The 22,869-nt window shown below is 35.6% G+C and overlaps 1 pseudogene; it reads left to right on the forward strand.

The window, feature by feature from the left end:
• The first annotated feature begins 94 nt into the window (after positions 1 to 94).
• Positions 95 to 20,322, forward strand: LOC120108378 (annotated as a pseudogene).
• The last annotated feature ends 2,547 nt before the right edge of the window (positions 20,323 to 22,869 follow it).

The following is a 22,869-nucleotide window of genomic DNA, read 5'->3' on the forward strand; positions in this document are numbered from 1 at the left end:
TTTTTCTATGCTGTATTTTCCATTATGTCGATCTTGAAAGTTTTGTACCACATAGCCAACAACATATAATATAGCTTTTCTTTATTGCATTATCTGCTGGTGGTTTCACTTTCGCTGTTTTTCTGATGCTTTTTTTCTTACATAAATATGGTGCTTCAAGATTTGCTTGACATTTGTTTATGCATTTTTATCATTATGATATTCAGCAATGATGCCAAGAACAATTCAAGCTTCAAGCCAAGGGTCTTGAAAGAGAGATTCCGGCCAATGCCATTATGCTTACCCATACTACTTCCCACAGCACATGCCCTGGTAAGGAATATGCAACATTTGCAAACACTATACTGTATGGTATTTGATCTACTTATGCTGGATGAGATGGAGTGCACCAATTTTATCCATTAGTAATAGGTTAGTTGCAATTGAAATTTTATTAGTCTCTGTTAAGGTCAGGTATTGTGCGCATGATGTGCTTTCATTGAAGACCACAGTTCATGTCAGGTTGCACGTGTATTTACACTTTTTACTGATTTACATTTTAAAGATATACAGTACTTGCGGATTGACAACTTACATCATAGGTCCTCTCTACAGGCACTGCGAATGATCTTGCAACTGGGTGTAAAATCCTCTTGGTTCAGTAAGAGCAGTACAACTGCCGATACGTTATCTTGTCAGACTCCTGAAACCTGTCCAACATCAGTTCAAGACCTTCGCAACTACATGATCGATTCAACCCTTCCTGCAGTTGGGGATTCTGTGGTGCCTGAATTACTTCTAAAGGTTTTAGAACCATATCGGAAAGAGGGTATCCTATCTTTCTTTCTTCTTGATATAGTTTTCCTAAAATTATAAGTTCAACCTGGATTGATACATATGCTTTCACCTTTTCTTTCCGGGAGGAAGGATGCATACTTGATGATGAAAGGGCTAGACTGTATTCTTCTGTTTCAAATAAAGGTTCTGCAGCAAGATTTGCCTTTGCTGCTGCAGTATTTGGTGAATTTTCAGAAGCCCTTTTCTGGTTACAACTGCCTCAAGCTCTTTGTCATTCAGTGGATAAATCAGAAAACAGATCTCTGCAGGAGGTTTCTAAATCATCAGTATCAGAAGCTGAAAGTCTCACTATACTAAACAGGATAGCATCTCGAGAAAGATCTGTTCCAGGAAGGGCAACAAAAGATATGGTGATAACACAAATTACATAACAATTAAGGACCTCCTTGTTTGTTAATCTTTGTTATAATTTATCTATCATGCCACACTCGTTGCTACTGTTTCTAAATGCTTACTCATCTGATAATTGCAATGATTAGAAAGAGCCAAGGGAGTCGTGCAGTTGAAAAGTTTAGTTACATACATTCATAGATTGCATGTGTGCATGCGTATATACATGCATACGCACGCCTGCATGCATGCATGCATACATATATGCATGTGCTTCCAATTTTATTCCTTACTTGAAAAGAAAAATTATATGGGTTGCAGAACTGTGGGCAACTTAATTTCATGGCCTTCAAGCCAGAGGAATTGCAGGGGAATGCAAATGAGCGAATTCCTTGGCATGAAAAATTGGATGGAGAAGAAGCAATTCAGAAGCGTGTACATGAGTGAGTAGTTTCTGAATCTTTCACAAGGTCCCTGTTTGTATGGTGTATTTCTTATCATAAATCCTCCCTCAGTCTCTCTGTACATGTAGAGAATATTTCTTGTCCTTCTCTGTAATCATGTAACCATCATTTTCTTTTGAATCACAGCATTATGAAAGTGGCAGCAAATAGTACAATCAAATAACATCTTAAGACCTCTTTTATCTAATTAATTGTTTGTTTACATGTATATAGAGGGTATATAAAATATTGAAAGCCAAATATTGATCACCCTCCCCACGCCCCAACCCAAATTCCTGCAAAATAAAAAAAAAGACCTGGTAGTGTGGGAATAGTATAGCCAACTCATTGCATGGTGTGATCACATGTTTTATATTCTAACTTTCGTCAACTTAGGTGTTTGCTTATGCTGCCTGGTGATCATGGGAACAGATATATGTATTCTGTTGATGATTTCTTGTTTGTATTGAGAGAAGGGTCTTGGGTACCTTTTCAATTGGATATGGTTTTACAGGTTGACTAGATGTACATTTTGATGATTTAATCTGTAAATCAGGCTTGTCTCTGTTGGGAGACTTGGAGGCTGCAGTGTCTTTGCTACTCTCCACCCCTCCAGAAGGATCTCAGTTTTATCCCAATGCCTTACGAGCAGTGGCTTTGTCATCTGCTGTGTCGAGGTCATTGCATGAACTTGCTGTGAAGGTGAATAATCTACCTTCCATTTCACAACTGCTGCTGCTGCTGCTATTACTACATTACCCTTTCCACTACTATTACCATTACTATTATTATTCAGATCTTGGTTACAATAACCTTAAGAAAGAAATCTTTTCACATCTAATTGGGGTCTGTTTTGGAAGACCTTGTAGATTAATTAGACCAGTTTGGGTCTTTTGAGTAATGCTGGCAGATGAGCAAGCGATTTGTGAGCTATCTCTTGTTCGGCTCGCACAGTTAGCAAGTGAGCCAAGCTTCGCTAGCTCGAGCTCAGCTTGATTTAGCTTAAAATTTAAATATGTACGAAATTTAATTGACATATATTAGCTATATCTATAGCTGTTATTAATATAAAAATATTTTTGTATTTATTTTATTATAAATTAATATAATTCATAAAAGGGTGAAATGTAAATAAATAAATTAAAATAGAATAAAAAATTAGTCGAAACTATATAAATGATAGCATTGAAAGATCCGAGCTCTCACCAAAATTTTAAATGAGCTATTCATGTCAGCTCAAGTTTGGCTTGGAGTTTAATGAGCTTGCTCAAGCTTGACTCGAATGTAAAACAAGCCGAGCTAGAGCCATGCTTGGCTAGCTCATGTTTTGGCTCATTTATAACCCTACGTTTGAAGCTATACTATCATCAAATATTTCTATGTTTACCTTACCATATTGATTTTTTTTTATAACCATGTTGTTATATAGGTCATTGCAGCCAATATGGTGAGGACGGACAAATCGCTTTCAGGGACTCATCTTCTTTGTGCTGTTGGAAGGTATCAGGAAGCCTGTTCTCAGGTTAGGTGACCTTATCAAGTATGCAACTTTACCTGTGCAAAGTCGCACTTTTCTGGAATTTCGCTTGCTTACTAATAGGAAATTGTTTTTTAATACTTATTATACATTAAGCACTTGCTATGCATATGAATGTATTTTGTAATACTGGGTAGCATGCAAAAAATATTGTTCTCTGTTGGCAGCAGACATTACCTTGATGCTTTGGATGTATCCTCAAAGATAGGAGAAAGATAGGATTTACAGTTAAATACATGAATTTACAAGCTATAGCACTTGGGCAAATAAAAAAAAGTCTATATTCAAACTTATGAGTTTCAACTTTAATGGGTTTTTAAGTATTGAGAATCCTGAGTATTTTTGGAATTATTGTGTTGTTAAATTGGGCATGATACGGTTGCAGTTAAAGAGTCAGAGTAGCAGCTTTCCCAGTTGTGTTGCTTTAGTTGGCTGTTCTTCTTTACAAAGTATAAGTCCAGTGGATCTTGTTATGTCATTACAATTGTTGATGAAGTATATAATTCATATATGCAAATTGGTGTTAACATCAGTACACCTTCCATACTTTGAACTTGAGGTGTTCATACTTGAATTTGCAGTTTTAATGGTTGTCCACCAAAGTCAATATAAAACTGAATGGAGCAATGAGCTTGTCACTTATTGCAGTTAGCAGCTGCTAAGGATAATGGATTTCATGCAAACAATCATCTATTTAAAACTAGGGGTTCATTCATAAGCTTAAATTATTTTTCAAGGTGGGGGTTTATATCATATTATATGCCTTGATATAAGGATTTCGTTGTTGCGTTGAATGACAATTGTGATATGCCCAACTTCCTCATAAAAAAAATGTTGCACTAAATGTGCCATCTAGTATATTAGGCGAAATTCGTCGAGTTACGTAGAGATATGCCGTCACCAAGAAACCAAAGTGGTTGGTGAACTCATATACCATACATAAAAAAGGCACAAAAAATGTTGCATTAAATGTGCCATCTAGTCTGTTAGGCCAAATTTGTGGAGTTACATAGAGATATGCCCCATCAGCAAGAAACCAAAGTGGTTGGTGAATTAATATACCTTACATAAAAGAAAAAGGCGGCCCAATGCATGAGGCTTTTGCCACTGCTAGGTCTGGAGAGGGTCATATGTATGCAGCATTACCCTATGTGAGAAGAGGTTGTTTTCATGTTTCGAACCAATAACAACGAAGTCACGATGGAGCAACCTTATAGTTGTGCCTTTCATAAACCATGCATAAGTTCTACCTAATGAGCCGCATACTAATTCATATAATATGTACTGAACAAAACACAGACGTCATACTATATTTTTACTTATGATGTGTGTCAAACAATAGACATTTCATGCTATTTTATTTTTTAAAAAATAATCATATTAGTCATGGTAGATCTGTAGTTAAGGAAATAAGGGTGGCATAGAAACAATATAGTGTAAAGGGTGTTCTAGTACAAGAGACTCTTCCCACTATGGGGTTTGGTGAGGATTAGATGTATGCAGCTTTACTCTCATATACAAAGAGGTTGTTTCCGTGTTTTGAACCCATAACACCCAGGTTACAATAGATCAACCCTACAATTGTGCCGAAGCCCACCCTCCTTAGCAACTATGTAATGTGACTGAAAAATATTTGAGATATGATCCTTTATCGACTGTTTGATAAGTCTAACTGGGTAAATTTATAATTATATATAGATACCTATGTGATGACCCAAAGATTGATTCATAGATTGATTTTGATGATCACAAAACCTTGAAGTATAGATACTAATGTTTATGTTGCAAGGAGAAAGATATTTATGTTGCAAGGAACATAGCAAGTTGGAAGAACACAAGAAGGCCTCTAAAAGCACTCAAGAAAAGTTGGAAGAAAGCTACAAGTTATTGGCCCAAGTCTCAAGTTCAAAAGATTCAAATTGGAGGAGCAAATTCAAGGAAAATTTAAAAGAATAGTCTTCGAGTCGACTCCTGAGGAATTCGAGTCGACTCCAATGCTTGGCGAGTCAACTCGAGAGTAGAACGAGTCGACTCCAGGGTGTAAAAGGCAGAAAAGTCAGAGAGGGATTTTCGACCCTGAGATTCGAGTCGACTCCTGAGGAATGCGAGTCGACTCCAATGGTTGTCGGGTCGACTCCAAAGAAAGCGAGAGTCGACTCTCAGTGGTACACAAGGGAAAACTCAGAGAAGCAGTTTTTGGACACTGAGATTCGAGTCGACTCCCACAAAGTCCGAGTCGACTCCAAAGACAGCGCAACCCCAAGACAGAAGACGGTATTTTCGTCTCTGAGAGGCGAGTCGACTCCAAGACAAGTCGAGTCGACTCCAAGGCAGCGCGGCTCCAAAATACAGAGGATCAGTTTTCCGACTCTGAGATTCGAGTCGACTCCCAGACAGCTCGAGTCGACTCCAAGGCAGCGCTACACTAAGATGGCAGAAGACCAACTTTCGGAAACTGAGAGCCGAGTCGACTCCAAGGAAGTTCGAGTCGACTCCAAGACTGGATGAGCCAAAAGACAGAGAATCGGGAGTTCGGGCTCTGAGATTCGAGTCGACTCCCAGGACAGTCGAGTCGACTCGAGTGGACAAAATTCAAATTTGGATCCACGGACTACAGAGGATGAGCCGACTCCAAAATTGCCAGGTCAGCGCCAGAAGTTGGCGAGTCGACTCCGGGTTAAGTCGAGTCGACTCCCAGTCAAGACGGCAACTTTAATTCAAACTTGGAACAGTTGCCGAGTCGACTCCGGAAAAGCTCGAGTCGACTCCTGCTACAGCCGAGCCGACTCCTGATCGCGCGAGTCGACTCCAAACCCAACGGTCATATTGTCAGGAGCTGCAGACTGGTTCCAACGGCTCTATTTTTGGCTCTAACGGCTATATTCTTGTTTCCACGTTATCAAAAGCTATAAAAACAAGAAGAGAGCTAGGAGAGAACGGATGGAAGTGGGAGAAAACATTTAGGAAAGAGATTACAAGGAAAATCTCCCATAAGCACAAAAAGGGCCATCCAAAGAGAAATAGAGAGAAGAAGAGCTTCCAAGTGAATCCCAAAGCTTCCTCTCCATCAGTGTGCTGCCTCGGTGATCCTCTACTTCGTGCCAAATCAGAAGAGGGTCAAGTAAAGAAGAAGTCGAGCTCCTCCATCTTCAAAACTCGTTTGAGGGCTTCTCTTTACTCTGTTTGTTTATATTGTTATATTTGCTTGTTTAAGAAGCTTTGATTTGTTTTAAACTTTGTTTTATTATCTTGTAACTTGATTCAATCACGGGATTGAATCAAGGGGTTAAGGTTTGTTGGTGAGCCAAAGGGAAAACCAACGGTGTAAGGTTTGTTGGTGAGCCGAAGGGAAAACCAACGGAGATAGGTTTGTTGGTGAGCCGAGGGTAAAACCAACGTGAAAGGGTTTGATTGTGAGCCCGGGAAAACAATCGGGGTTGGTTCTAGTCGGTGAGCCTGGGAAAACCGACCGAGTTCGTTGTGATCTCGCAAAACAACAAGTTGGGTTGTGAGCTTGTAAAACAACCGACTGTAATCTGTAGGATTATAGTGAAATTCCCAAGAAGTCTTGGGGAGTGGATGTAGGTGCTGGGGTGCACCGAACCACTATATGTTTGCTGTGTTTGTAATGCTTTTTGTCATTATCTAACTCACACACTTACTCACTTAGATAAATTGCTTGCTTAACTATTATCCGCGAATTCTTTAGTTGCAAGCATACTCAATCAAGTCACATTCTATACATCAAACTGTCGCTAAGTTTAACTTTCACTGCGCATATATACAACTTAGCATAATTAATCAAAAAGTGCTAGAAGTAGCTTAAAAGTTTTAAAAGACCCAATTCACCCCCCCTCTTGGGTTGTATCTACTGGGCAACAAGTGGTATCAGAGCAGGTGCTCAAATATTATTTGTAGTCTTAACCGACTAGAGCCAAAGATCATGACAACCCCACATAACGTATTACTTGCTGAGGGACTTTCCACAAACAGACCTCCACTGTTTGATGGATCTAACTATATTCAATGGAAAGCTAGAATGAAAATCTTTACTCAATCACAAAACTATGAGTTATGGAATGTCATAACAAATGGCCTACACACACCCACGAAATTAATTGAAAGTATGTTCGATAAAAATTTGGCTGAACTAAATGCTAAGGCTATGAACCTTCTCTACTGTGCATTTAATAAAAATATTTTCAACCAAATTTATATATGTTCATCTGCCAAACAAATATGGGATACTCTTGAAGCAACTTATGATATTTTCGAAGAACCCCATGTTAGTTTACTTGAGGATAATTGCAAGACTAACATTGAGCATGCAGGAAACACTCTAAATCAGGAAGAAAGATTCAAAAGCTTCCTAAAGACAAAGAAGAAGAGGAAGCTAGAAGAAAGGAAGAAAGAGATAAAAAGGAAGAAAGCCTTGACCAAGAAAGAGTCAAGCAAGAAATTAAAAGTTAGGAGCAACAATGATGATATTAGCTCCAAGGAACTACAAGAGGTAACTAACTCGTGCTTTATGGCACAAGAAGACAAGGTAAAATCTGAATCTACTCTTACCTCAAATGATTTTCAAGAAGAATTATCTTATGATGAATTATTAAATACTTTTCATGATTTGTATGGTGAATGTAGAAAATTAGCTGTGAAGAATAAAAATCTTAAGAAACTAAATCTGAAAATTTCAAAAGAAAGAAATTCTAATAATGAAATACAAGATAAACTAAATTCTGAAAATAAAATTTTAAGGTTAAATTCAGAACAATTAATTCAGAAAAATCAAAATTTAATTAAAGAAAATCAAAACTTAAGTAAAGAAATTAACCAATTGAAGTCTTTTATTAACAAATTTACTGTAAGTTCAGCAAGATTAAAAATGATGTTTGAAAGCCAACATACAGATTTTGATAAATCAAAATTTGGCTTAACTCCTTCACTTAGCAATGAATCCCTAAAGAAAAAGGTTATCAATTCACCAAGCAATCCATTAAATAAGATAACTTATTTCAAACATGAAAAGAATGGGCATAACAACTTTACCTATCGTTCTAACATAATTAAATCAAGTAGTAAAGTTATTACAATTAAACAAATTTGGGTTCCAAAAGGAACTATATGTCCTAACTCTCAAGGATCCAAGCAAGCTTGGGTACCCAAAATGAAAATATGAGGATGTAGACATAGATGTGCCAAGATACCCATGAAACAAATAGATTCATACAAATGGGTATTCTAGACACATTGAAACTTAAAATATACTTATGAAAAGTAATTTTAAATAATAATAATAATGAAATCAGTAATCCTTGCATCTCATCATTATTTTTGCTTTAGTATGAATTGCTAGTATTGATCAATTTTGTGATATAGAAACTACTTTTGGAAATATAATCAAATCACTTCATTTTATAGGATACTTTACTCACCCTTGGATAAAGTTGCTAAATGATTAATCATTATTAAGATTAATTCTATGAATTCTCTATATGCTTGATTGAGAGTTTTTATCCATGGCATTATTGTTTATTGATCATAGATATGATAATGTGTACTTGGTATGCTTTTGAATATATGCACTATGAATACCAAGATTAAAGAAACCATCCTTGGCACATAGAATCAACTCATGCTAGTATGTACTTAATCTCAAAAGACCTTGCCATAGGCTTACTTAGATTATCTACTTAAAGGTCAAAGTTTTGCTATGCATGCTAACTAAGGAAACAAACAAAAATCATTTCTAAATCTAAAGATGTTGTTTCCATCACTAAGTTTTCAAAAGCTTACATTGGATTTGTTCTTGGAAAATAAAACTGAAGTATTTTTCTGTATTTACTGAATCTTGTAAAAGCGTTTCAAATGAAAAAGGTTTCCAAACTGTGAAGATCATGGCACAGTGTTGAAAACCAAAATCCTGATTAAGGTTATACAGAAAATAATATTAAATTCAATTATTTCAGCTCCAAGGACATCATAAGTAAAATAGGGTTAATAGAATTCTTGAAGAAATGAAAAAGACAATTATGTATGATAGTCATCTACTCAAATAATTTTTTAAAAGACTATCATCACTGCTTGTCATACATATGATTTCTATTAGATCTATTTTTGATGAAAATTTTGATCTTCTGAAAAATGGAAAATGAACCATTGCATATCTTTCATATTTTTCAGTCGTACATGTTATGCTTGATATGCTCTTATGAAAATAATGCCAAATCTGATAAAGATACTTCTATCCTTGGATATCATTCATCAAGCAATGCATATAGAACATTCATGAAAAATTCTAGTTGTAGAGGTATCAATTCATTTTATTCTTTATGAGACTAATGATTTATTATCAAAATACTAAAAACAAATTATATATGTATATGGTTAATCTTTTATATATAACAATCTGAAAAACTTGTTAATAATTAGAACCAAAATTGGATTTTTCAGATATGCACTTAATGAAGAAAAATTGATAACTACTAAAAGACTAAATCAAGAAAAGATAGATCTTGATAAGATTTTTGCATGATTAGAAGTAAAGATCACCATTATTATTTGTTTGCTTCATGAGCTTTATAATCTGTCAAATGAATGTGTAGAATTCACTCCTATGTGGTTATTTCATTAAAAAAAAGGAGATCTATGTAAAATAACCACCATATTTAAAGATTACACATTACATATATGATAAAGCAATATGTGATTTGGAACAAGCATCAAAGCATGATAGAATAATTATTTTATCATATACCTAATAGACCAGATTGTGTGATCATTATGTGCCCTTGTGCAAGACTTCAATCTAACTCTAATGAATCATAATTTATTGATAACAAATGAATCATAATCTGAATTTTGATAGAAACAATTGTTTAAGGCAATTTGATCAAAACTTAGCTAGCATGCCTTATTGACAATTATCTTAAGCAAATAGAATCTAAGCTAAATTGATGTTGAAAATAAGAAATTGATTTGATCTTGATAAATCATTCTATTGTCTCACATGCTTGTACTTGAACCATATTGGTTAATGAAACCATCTCTTTAGTTCAAGTGATATGTGCTTGCTTATACTTAGGGAATCTCTTGAGTAAAGTGACTCAACATTCAACTAGTATCATATCTTATATCGAGTCATCTAGTTAAAAATATGGTGGATGAATGTTTTGTATCTTGAAGAAACTAATAACTTTCTTTCAAGGAAGAAAAGGAGCTTGCAGGATCCTTGAGCAAGAAAATGAGAGATTTCAACTTGAAGGATATCTCCACGTAAGATACAATAAACATTCTCATGCAAACAAGAGAGAGGACCTTCTTCAGCCAAAAGTTCATACATAAGAAATCTAGTAGGTATTTGACTGAAGAATGCAGAATGGATTGGTAATTCTAGATACCTCTCTCATAAATTAATTGAGCAAAGTCAATAACTTAAATCTTAGTATGGCATGGTTAAAATCTTTAATTATTAATTCCTTGATATCATGTCTATATATATGTATTGATTGACTTATGCTTTTAGAAATTGTTTCATGGTTTGCCCAAACTAAAATATATCTTTGCCTATGTCATAACCATGAACTACACAAGTTTATGCTTAAAATTTTTGATTTAAAATGACTTGTGAGAAGCTATGAATTCTTGAGCATAATGAAAATGTTGTTTGCATGATATACCTCTATATGATACATTTGATTATTTCTTTATTCTGCTCTTTCAAGTAAATTACTTGAGAATAACAAAGAGAAAGAGAGATAAAGAAAAGATAATGGATATTATTCAAGAGAAGTAAAATCTAAGTAAAGGCAAATACTCCAATCTTAAGAAAAAGCAAAACAAGCATAATATATTCAGCACTTGTGTGAGCATTCTTTTGGAAGGATAAAATCCGTAATGAATTACACTTAAATAGAGGGAGAGTTTAAAGTAAATAGTTTAACCTTTCTATATTGCTTATCATAGGGATGGTGCCAATGGGGAGGCTAGTGGTAGTACCCGGCACTATTTGACCCAACTATTCGGTGTAGGGCATATTAGGGACGGCACAAGAGGGAGGCTAGTGGTAGTACCTCGTGCCCCTTCCCAACTCCACCGGATAGGGAGCAAATAGAGTATAGAGCATAAGAAAGTAAAAATGAAAGACAAAGTTAATAAAAGTATATAAGAAGAATCAAGTCAATTTTTTAAACACTTGAAAACATACTTTAAGGATGAACTCAGTGCAAGATTATATATAAATAGGGGGAGTTTATTTGAAAAGAATTGATTTTGATCCTTGACATTCTTGTACTTAGTATTTTAATGCATGACTTAACACATGGTATATTTTGCATATGGTATGATGTCTTGATTTATTGATTCTCAATGTTTTGTAATGCTTCATCCTTGGACAATTTGTTTGAATGTTTGAATTGCTACATAACATCTTTTGTTTGGTTCTATTGAAAAGAAATTTCAGATTTGTCATTCATAATCATCTCTAAAATCTGAAAGTCGAATAAAATTGTAGAAAGGAGAAGAGAAGAGTATCTCTATTTAGGAAAAATAAATTGATTTTGATCTATCTTTCTAATTGCCTAACTTTGATACATAATGTTCTAATACTTGTTAAAATATCCTTATTTTGTAATAATTTAAGATGAGCCACAATGTGAAAGATACATATCTCAAACTATGACTTAAAAAGCCTCTATTGAAAATCTTTATGAAATTCAGAATATGATTTTGTATAAAAGTTTAAACTCCATATGATTACTAAATAAAATGTTAATGTAAGAAAAACAGAATTTATTTTGATCGCTCCGATACACTTCCGAAACATATCATTTCTTATCTTCAAAGTGTACTCATATTGGTCTAAATGGTGTGTCTTTCAATGATCTTGATTACAAGCAAATATTTTTAAATATATGACTTTATTTTAATATTTAAAATTTTATTGAGCTTCATGTGTACATAGCTGAAAAACTGTGATTAAGAAATTGAAGTTTATAAAATATATACCTCAATGATCATCTATATGTTTTTCCCTCCTACATTATAAAAGACTTCCATTAATATAGTGAATGATCTTAAAGCCTAGAAATATTTCACCTCACTCAAATGAGTCTAAAAGAAAGAAAATGTAAATGGTTTTGAAAGAAACTGAGCTTCAAATGAATCATTTTTGATTAATATTTCAGTACATTTTCTCAAAGTTGAAGAGGAAGCATACCTTGTTCTTAAAGGATTAGAAAGAGTAATTGCTACAAATTTTGAATAATACTAGATTACTCTACATTCTCGATGTCATAGAATTTCAGTGTTATTCACGTTTATCACTATAATCTGAAATTCAACAATTTAAAATGATTAAAGAAGAATGCATCTTTTGAGGGGGAGCTTTAGATATTCAGTATCCTATCCCAAAGACACTTTATTTTGATGCATGCTTTGAACTTTATGGATTGATTTTGATGAACCTCCTTATATTGCAAGACATGCTTTAATTACCTTGAGATGAGTTCTATAAAGGTTGTCTTATCTCAAACCTTGAGTCTTATGAAAATAAGCTGAAACTTATAGAAAATATATTTTTGAGATTGACAATTTTGTTGAACATTATCTTAGGATTCTAAACTCTTAAATGGAATGATCAATTGAGGGGGAGAAAGAAAATTTCAGAAGGAGAGGTCTTATGGAACTTAATTACATGAATCTATAGGAGAGGGAAAGAATACTAAATGAAAAGTGATCCTAATACTCTCCAATATGTATCATCTGAAATTTAAATCTGAAAATCTTTATGATACACCTTGAGGCGTGTTATTTGGTTAGTATATCTTATGCATCACTCATGAACCAAATTACAAATCTTGAGAGCCTCTAACTTAATGAAAAAGGGGGAGAATAACGTGTAATTGACTTGAACTTTAGAACTTAAATTGTGTGCCAATTCATATTGTTATGTATCAAATTGTGCTTACTTTCTACAGAGATAAAAGAAAGTCTCTAAAGAAATCATGTTGCATGATTTCATATTTTGGTGTTTGTGCCCCAATGATCTTATTATCATTAAAGAACTTTGAAGTTATTAAGACTTAATGATCCAACATGATGATGTGTCTTTTACATATATAGGTTTTGACCTGTTACTCTGAAAATTAATTAAATTGCTCTCCTGTTGATAAAACACTTAATAGATTGGGCAAAAGATCTTAAATGAACAAGCTTTCATACTTATTATTGAAGAGATGTTAGACTTCCATTCGTGCTTTTCATTGAATATCATTTGTGGTACTTCTTGAATTAACCTAAGAGAGATTCCACCCACACTTGATTAGAAAACTATCTGTGGTATCAAATTAGAAAACTTCTTGAAATCACATTCAATGTGTTCTGCTCTGAAATTATCTTAATTGGCTCTGATCTGTGCTCACTAATCTGATTCCAATATTATTGCCTTGAGTTATATGATTCATATTCTTGCAATAATTCAACATTCAAATCAGAGTACAATAAGGAAAAGAAATATTTGTGCTTAATGTTTCCCTATTTTTTTTGATGTTGTCAAAAAGGGGGAGAAATATTTAAGTATATGCTTATAATGCTTTTTGTATTGAGTACAAATCAGCTTAAATTGATTGTGTTAAGCTGATTGAATCTAAAGCAGTATCATGAAGTATGTTTCAAATATATATGTTTTCTACTTCATGCAACTTAGCTATGTATTACTTCTAGAAAACAATATCTTTTATATTGCATATACTCCAAGTTTTGTCATCATCAAAAAGGGGGAGATTGATGACCCAAAGATTGATTCATAGATTGATTTTGATGATCACAAAACCTTGAAGTATAGATACTAATGTTTATGTTGCAAGGAGAAAGATATTTATGTTGCAAGGAACATAGCAAGTTGGAAGAACACAAGAAGGCCTCTAAAAGCACTCAAGAAAAGTTGGAAGAAAGCTACAAGTTATTGGCCCAAGTCTCAAGTTCAAAAGATTCAAATTGGAGGAGCAAATTCAAGGAAAATTTAAAAGAATAGTCTTCGAGTCGACTCCTGAGGAATTCGAGTCGACTCCAATGCTTGGCGAGTCAACTCGAGAGTAGAACGAGTCGACTCCAGGGTGTAAAAGGCAGAAAAGTCAGAGAGGGATTTTCGACCCTGAGATTCGAGTCGACTCCTGAGGAATGCGAGTCGACTCCAATGGTTGTCGGGTCGACTCCAAAGAAAGCGAGAGTCGACTCTCAGTGGTACACAAGGGAAAACTCAGAGAAGCAGTTTTTGGACACTGAGATTCGAGTCGACTCCCACAAAGTCCGAGTCGACTCCAAAGACAGCGCAACCCCAAGACAGAAGACGGTATTTTCGTCTCTGAGAGGCGAGTCGACTCCAAGACAAGTCGAGTCGACTCCAAGGCAGCGCGGCTCCAAAATACAGAGGATCAGTTTTCCGACTCTGAGATTCGAGTCGACTCCCAGACAGCTCGAGTCGACTCCAAGGCAGCGCTACACTAAGATGGCAGAAGACCAACTTTCGGAAACTGAGAGCCGAGTCGACTCCAAGGAAGTTCGAGTCGACTCCAAGACTGGATGAGCCAAAAGACAGAGAATCGGGAGTTCGGGCTCTGAGATTCGAGTCGACTCCCAGGACAGTCGAGTCGACTCGAGTGGACAAAATTCAAATTTGGATCCACGGACTACAGAGGATGAGCCGACTCCAAAATTGCCAGGTCAGCGCCAGAAGTTGGCGAGTCGACTCCGGGTTAAGTCGAGTCGACTCCCAGTCAAGACGGCAACTTTAATTCAAACTTGGAACAGTTGCCGAGTCGACTCCGGAAAAGCTCGAGTCGACTCCTGCTACAGCCGAGCCGACTCCTGATCGCGCGAGTCGACTCCAAACCCAACGGTCATATTGTCAGGAGCTGCAGACTGGTTCCAACGGCTCTATTTTTGGCTCTAACGGCTATATTCTTGTTTCCACGTTATCAAAAGCTATAAAAACAAGAAGAGAGCTAGGAGAGAACGGATGGAAGTGGGAGAAAACATTTAGGAAAGAGATTACAAGGAAAATCTCCCATAAGCACAAAAAGGGCCATCCAAAGAGAAATAGAGAGAAGAAGAGCTTCCAAGTGAATCCCAAAGCTTCCTCTCCATCAGTGTGCTGCCTCGGTGATCCTCTACTTCGTGCCAAATCAGAAGAGGGTCAAGTAAAGAAGAAGTCGAGCTCCTCCATCTTCAAAACTCGTTTGAGGGCTTCTCTTTACTCTGTTTGTTTATATTGTTATATTTGCTTGTTTAAGAAGCTTTGATTTGTTTTAAACTTTGTTTTATTATCTTGTAACTTGATTCAATCACGGGATTGAATCAAGGGGTTAAGGTTTGTTGGTGAGCCAAAGGGAAAACCAACGGTGTAAGGTTTGTTGGTGAGCCGAAGGGAAAACCAACGGAGATAGGTTTGTTGGTGAGCCGAGGGTAAAACCAACGTGAAAGGGTTTGATTGTGAGCCCGGGAAAACAATCGGGGTTGGTTCTAGTCGGTGAGCCTGGGAAAACCGACCGAGTTCGTTGTGATCTCGCAAAACAACAAGTTGGGTTGTGAGCTTGTAAAACAACCGACTGTAATCTGTAGGATTATAGTGAAATTCCCAAGAAGTCTTGGGGAGTGGATGTAGGTGCTGGGGTGCACCGAACCACTATATGTTTGCTGTGTTTGTAATGCTTTTTGTCATTATCTAACTCACACACTTACTCACTTAGATAAATTGCTTGCTTAACTATTATCCGCGAATTCTTTAGTTGCAAGCATACTCAATCAAGTCACATTCTATACATCAAACTGTCGCTAAGTTTAACTTCACTGCGCATATATACAACTTAGCATAATTAATCAAAAAGTGCTAGAAGTAGCTTAAAAGTTTTAAAAGACCCAATTCACCCCCCCTCTTGGGTTGTATCTACTGGGCAACACTATGAAAGTGAAATTTCCAACTTAAATTTGCATTAAGGTATGAACTTGACATTAGGACTGCCATCATTCAAGTACTAATGTATAAAATATATATAGTTTTAGAACAATTAGATACAGCTCATCTGATTCTATAAATGATTTGGGCTTTTGAGCTCAAAGCCTCGAACCATCTTCTTAATGCTATCTCAGTGAGTAGGGCCTGCTATACATGGACTCTCATGTCGTCTTTCTTCATACAAAATTCTCTTAAAAAACTTAAAATCTCTTACATCAAACTAATTGAACTTTTTTCTAGAATTTCAATGAAACTGATCTCCTAATATTGCAGCTACAAGATGCTGGGTGGTGGACAGATGCTGCAACTTTAGCTGCAACTCATTTGCATGGATCTGATTATGCAAGGTGCCCTAAATTCTCATATCTTATCTGAAGTAATAATCTAGTTTCCGTATTATATTCTTGCATTTTTTTTTTCTTACAAAAAAATCTGTTGACAGTTCAATATCCTCTGTATCAGTTGGGTTACTTATTATATGATATTGTGGGAGTTTGCAGTTGAATTAAGAGCAAGCATTGGTCTAGGCTAGGTTGAAGCAATTCTGAGAAAGTTTTGAAGTATCGAGTATCGTACTTGCTCACTTAGGATCTGCATTGATATGCTTATTGTGTTAGCACTAGGTATATGGCAGAAGAAGACAACCATGCTTTAGATATCCTACAGATTAAATTTACACATAGGAAAGTATTTCAGACATAGATTGTTTTACTGTTTGAAGATGGTGGATACATTTTATAAATTTAGAGAAATGTAGTTCTTGTAAACACATTGAGACCGAGCTCTCAAGGTTATGTAAGACCACTCTTCCAACACGTCATGTCATGAATGTCCTTCAGCCTAAGTTAATCAGTTCCACACGAGGGGTGATTAACATGAGAAAAAAAGCAGATGTGGGGATCAAAGCATGAACCCTCTTGACCTCCACGGCTCCAACTAATAATTTTCTCCTTCGAGAACTCCTGTTGATAAATTCTTCCTGTCCCAGAATTGCTCCAAGCACCTATTTCATTATTCAGTACTACATCGGCTTATCCCATCACTCATCTTTCGTACCTAAACATTTGTCATATTTTTGTTTGCCATGCTATGTTGTCTAGGCTTCAAATGTAATACTTCCTGCTATTCTGTGTCAAGATCTGGCATGTGCTAACACATACTGGTACACAGATCAAAGATTTAGTTAAACAAAACTTGCAAAGACCATATCCTATTGAAACTATTTTCAGGAATGGACATCCAATGAGCATTGAAGCATGCTTTGTTTAAACAGATCTTAGACCTTATATCATTTCAATGATGCATGTTGATGTTGAGACACATACTATTGTCTGCAATGCTTAAAATATTGCTGAGAAGATATGGGTATTCAACATCATATGTAGCCAATAATGGGAACTTTACATGGGAGATCCCATTTCCTAGATTTATAGATAATGGACTTGCTTTTAACAAAACAAGGCCATGCCTGTAAGTATGTGATGGATGAAAGAAATACTAGTGATGTTATTTTTAGTTCTTTTACCCAATCTGGAACAAAATTCCATGGTTTCTATGTTTCTTAAATGGATCAGAATATGCTCTCACCTCTGAATCTTTTGAAACATTCTCAAATTCATGGTACCCATCCAATTGCTTGTCATCGTAAATCTTGAATAACAATCACTCAAGGTCATCTTGGTTGCAGAAGGGGGTGAAGAACAGTGAACTCTTGATGAGCCAGGCCTTGAAAATTCCATCATTTGGTGGCAATATGAGGTAGTAAACCTTGGCTTAATTTAAGTATAAATCGTGCATGGCCTTCTAAGTGATTGTCCAAAAGATTAAAAAATAATTTAAAATGCCAATTAATGTACTAAATAACATCTTACTGTTCAAACAACACTTTTTTGTTTGTTGGCTTATTTAACAGGCTTTTGAAAATAAATCAGTTCTCTTTGGTAATTTATAATCAAATCCTGAAAAGTAAAAACCAAACAATTAAAGACATTGTTGGATGCACTAAATAGTATCTTATCAAAAATGCTACATCGTTTGTTATTAATAGGTTTCTGAAAATAATTTAGTTATCTTTACCAAAAACTAAATAGTTATATGAATCATGCCACTCAGTAAAAAAACTAAAATCATGTTAACATCGTTTTATTGATAAGAAAATTCTAAGTGAAAAAAATAAGTTCTACTAAATTTTTAATCATAATAAAATAGCTTATGGAATTGGCAAATCATCTTTAAGAAGTTTAATTCCATATGATTTTATTTTTAAACATATCTTTAATTTATGCCTCGTCATATCATAGAGTCTAAATCAGTATCTTAAGTAATTAGAGTGTTGACCCATGCACCTCAATATGCCTAAATGCTGATCTGCCCAGGAATTTTTAAGATATTATAACATGAATCTTATATATAAACTTCTAGTTTAAGCTTGCTGAAAAATGGAAAAGCAACACCAGGTTGATATTGTTTTTTTTTAATATTATATTCACCAATATAGATTTTGTAAAAAAGAAAAAACAGTGTCTTATCTCATTTATCTCAACTTTAAATGTTAATGCAACTTTAGTGGCTGACCCAGCAAAACTAACATGCCCCATATCTTGATCGGGATCATTCACTAACGATGAAGTTATCAAATAATTCTATTCACATATTCACTATAAGTTAGACCTTTATGTTTAGATTTTTTTATGGCGTCAGCTGTCCTGCACTTGTTTGTTGTTTATTTTAGCATTTATTTAGATAGAGGGTGCCAACTGATTCAGTTGGTAAAGTCACTCGATGTTGGATACTAGCAACCTGGGTAAGAATCCACCCTCACTCTATCTCACTTGGGCTTCTTCCTGTCCTAGTTATCCTTTTTTTAATAAAAAAATGAGGGTCGCTCTTTCTCACAGCTGAAAGATGAGCATCGGGTGTTACCATTTTGTCTGAGGCTCATCTTTATAGCGTAGCGTTGTTTGACATTTGTCTTTATAAAAATTATAATTGATGGATGTGTCTGGGATCGCTTGTTTAAAACAGAGGCATTTATTTGCAAACGATCTATCTTTTATGTTTTGAATTTTTTCCTTCTTTGATGTATTACCATGCAGGGTTCTGCAAAGATGGGCTGATTATGTTCTTTATAATGAACATAACATCTGGAGGTAACTTGATTCTGTAGATTATATTTTAGAAAGATTTTATTCACCCTTTTGCTGCTATTGACTGAACTTGTTCGGCACCACTCTTAACAGAGCTCTGATTTTGTATGTTGCTGCTGGAGCACTCCCTGAGGCTTTATCAGCTCTTAGAAATGCGCAGCAGCCTGACACAGCTGCCATGTTTTTGCTTGCCTGCCATGAGATAAATGCACAGATTGCCTCAAAATCTCGACCATTAGATGAACAATTGGAATCCTCTCTTGAGATGAAACAAAAATTTCACTTGCCTAGCAGGAATTTGGAGGATGAAGACCTGATTGCTGTTAGCGAGTACTACGGACAGTACCAACGGAAATTGGTGCATCTTTGCATGGATGCAGTACCACTATTTGACTGAGCAGTCACAAAATGATTAGAGGCTGCTATTATCCTAGAGTAAGTTGCACCTATCAACTCAGCTTTCAGAATAGCTCGATCTAATTTCATTCCACTGCTTAAGGTCTCATGCATTGAGCCATTTTCATCTAAACAATGTGATGAGATGTTTGGATGGATTCTTTGGGAGGCATCTTCAAGGAAACAATGCAAGAGATTATTGTAAAGCGCCTTTTGCACTTGCCCTTCAGGGAGGGGTAACCAGTGATGATATCAGTATACAAACGAGAAATAGGTTTTTACGTGGCCACGATGATTCACGGATTTGGTAATTGTCCACATGGTGCCAGAGGACTAGGTTCTCAAGGAAATACTTTTATATATATTCGATATACATTACGCATTTAATTTACCAAAAAAAAAACAACATGCATTTTACACATGATATGGAATTAGGGATATTGGAATTATAGCATTGATTTTTATGAATGTGATGTAAAATTGATCTAAAAAAAATTGGTAATAATCGCATTCTATTTTTTTGGTGATGCATGTACGAATTTGATTGGATCCAAATTGTCTTTGTTGACATGAGATGACATATTGCACGAATGCTAATGTATGAATTTCTTCCCAGCATTATTTGCTTGTTCATGTCAAGCTTTTAGATTTTTTATGTCAAGTCTACATGATGATTCACATTTGTGCCACGTTTGGCAAAATTTATAGTATACACATTGTCAAGGGTCAATACATAAATACTGTTGCATGAAAAACTGTTTGAAATAACATCCTTAAAAGCTAATGTCCTATGAAAAGTAACTTAGATGTACTTGTAAACAAGTGGTCATTAATTTGAAATAAAATAAAACAAAAAAAAAAGGGTAGAACATTCATCCATTCATGAACCAGAGGTTTGAAGCATGAAAAAGAAATAGGTCTAATCACTATAAAAGTTTGAGGCTTTATTTTCCATATCTGATACATATGTAAGACTAGACGCCTACATTCACATGCAAGAAGGTAACAGAACGAAGAATCTACCAGCAATGGTTCCTCCAGCATATCATGACAGCTGCATGTCTATTTATTGGAAATCCTACAAATCATAATCTAGCATCTAAATATCCCTATCAAGGGTCATGTTACCCGGAAAATTCTGCACTAATATGTTTGGAGTTTTGTTATAAAAATTGTTTGGAGTTTATTAACCAATTGTGTATATGGTTGTGGAGCTGTGCAGGCTTCTCCATGGCAATCTAAACCGCTAGGGCTAGAAACGGGCCGATCTAGGCCGGGCCACCTCTACCCGAGCCTGGCCCTAAATGTTTTTCAGCTCCGACACCGCACGGGGTCGTTCCAATCACTTCATCCTCTGACTTTGTGGCGCACATAGTTTTTATTTATTTATTTATTTGAGAATAAGGGAGGCAAAAGCTGCCCAAGCTTTATTAATAATATGAAATGTATATGGTACAGAATTCACAGAATTAAGATGGAAGCTTGAAATGAATTATAGAAGCAAGACAGAAGTTAACCAAAACTTAGCAACAGTCTGTGATACAGAATAATCAAAGAGAGAGCAGTTGGAAAGATCTTACTGAATTATAGGGAGGAAAAGAAAATCTGAAAAGATCAGAGAATGAAAAACTACATCTCTGCTAATCAACATTATTTTAGCTTCAAAGCAAACTATGACAGAAGCAAAAATTCATCTTCTTCAGAATATGCTCAACCAATTCCATTTCTATGTGAGATCAGAAGGCGGGCAAAAGCCACCTAGATGCCAAAAGCTTCACCTAGTCAGATGCCAAAAGCCACCTAGATGCACACAGATTCAGAATCAGGCTAGATGTCAAAAACGACCCACCAATCCATACACGCAAAATAGAACTGATTGATGGGCAGCTTAACGTAAGAACCAAAATATAAAAGAAATAGCTCTAAGCGGAAGCTGAACATGAATTGGTCATATCCTTCTTGGTAGTAACCTTCACTTGATAATTATGAGGTACAAAGATGCCATAGCTCCCTTTCTTTGTCATTAGAAAAATAAGACAGAGAAGAATCGCATGCCCCTGCATCTTGTGATGGAAATAAGAGGTAGCAGGCTGCTATCCCCTGTTTATTGAAAAAGAGAGAAACTCGCAAAAAGAGAGTGAGAGAGAGAGTTTTAGATATGTACAGGTAGAGTAAATACAAGTTATGAGAAGATGAAGCAGTGCAACAGTGAGAAAAAAATACAGCCACCCGAAATCAGGTGCTGCTAGGGTGTGCGGTATCTTCTAAAGCACAGAGTAAACAATACCTTTTCCGGCACAAATATTATCTTCTTTTGGCCTGCATCTGCTTTAACCTGGTCAACGGTCAAGTGTCAAGCATCCGCGTGCAAGCAAGGGAGCAAACATAAAAAAATCTCTAAAGAAAGCAGGCCAAAACAAGTGTCATGCATCCACGCGCAAGAGCAAGCATGAAATGGTCCCCAAAGAAGAAAGAAAGCATGGGCGACTAAGATGCAACAGGCCACAGTATCAAAGAAGCATAAGAAGACATGTCATCAATCCGCAGGAGGAGAGTCTGCTTCTTTTGACGTGCCTGAGCTTATATAAAGGGCTCTAGGGATCATTTCAAGAAAATGAAAATTCCTCTTCTCCCTCTTGTTCTTATTCTCTTCTCCACATAATTTCAATTATTTTTCTGAGTTTCTTTTGAGCTATCTATAAGCGTAAACGTGCTCTTCTTTCTTCCCTGGAGTCGCACTGATGGGGAAGACGTGGTTTTGTATTGGGTCGTCATATCTTTAAGAATCTGTGCCAGCGAACCCGTGCGTGGGGGGCATAAATTTTTCTGGGACAGCGCGTCAGCATACTTCGATCCACAAGCCATCATCTTTTATTTTTTCATTTTATTATTTTATTTTTTAGTAAATAATTTGCTAGTTAATTCTTCTTATTTACTGTTTATGAATATTAGAAACATTCAATTATTGATTTATCAATTACATTTGTGCATTTAGGCTAACAATCTAGAAAAGTTTATGTACTACTAGCATTAGATTTTAAATTGCAACATTTATTATATATATTGCCACATATTGCATGCACAATCTTGGTATGATATCACAATTGCCACATATTGCATGCACAATCTTGGTATGATATCACAACTGCCATATCTTGCATGCACAAT

The sequence above is a fragment of the Phoenix dactylifera genome, unplaced genomic scaffold (genome assembly GCF_009389715.1).
Source record: "Phoenix dactylifera cultivar Barhee BC4 unplaced genomic scaffold, palm_55x_up_171113_PBpolish2nd_filt_p 001302F, whole genome shotgun sequence".
Taxonomy (NCBI): domain Eukaryota; kingdom Viridiplantae; phylum Streptophyta; class Magnoliopsida; order Arecales; family Arecaceae; genus Phoenix; species Phoenix dactylifera.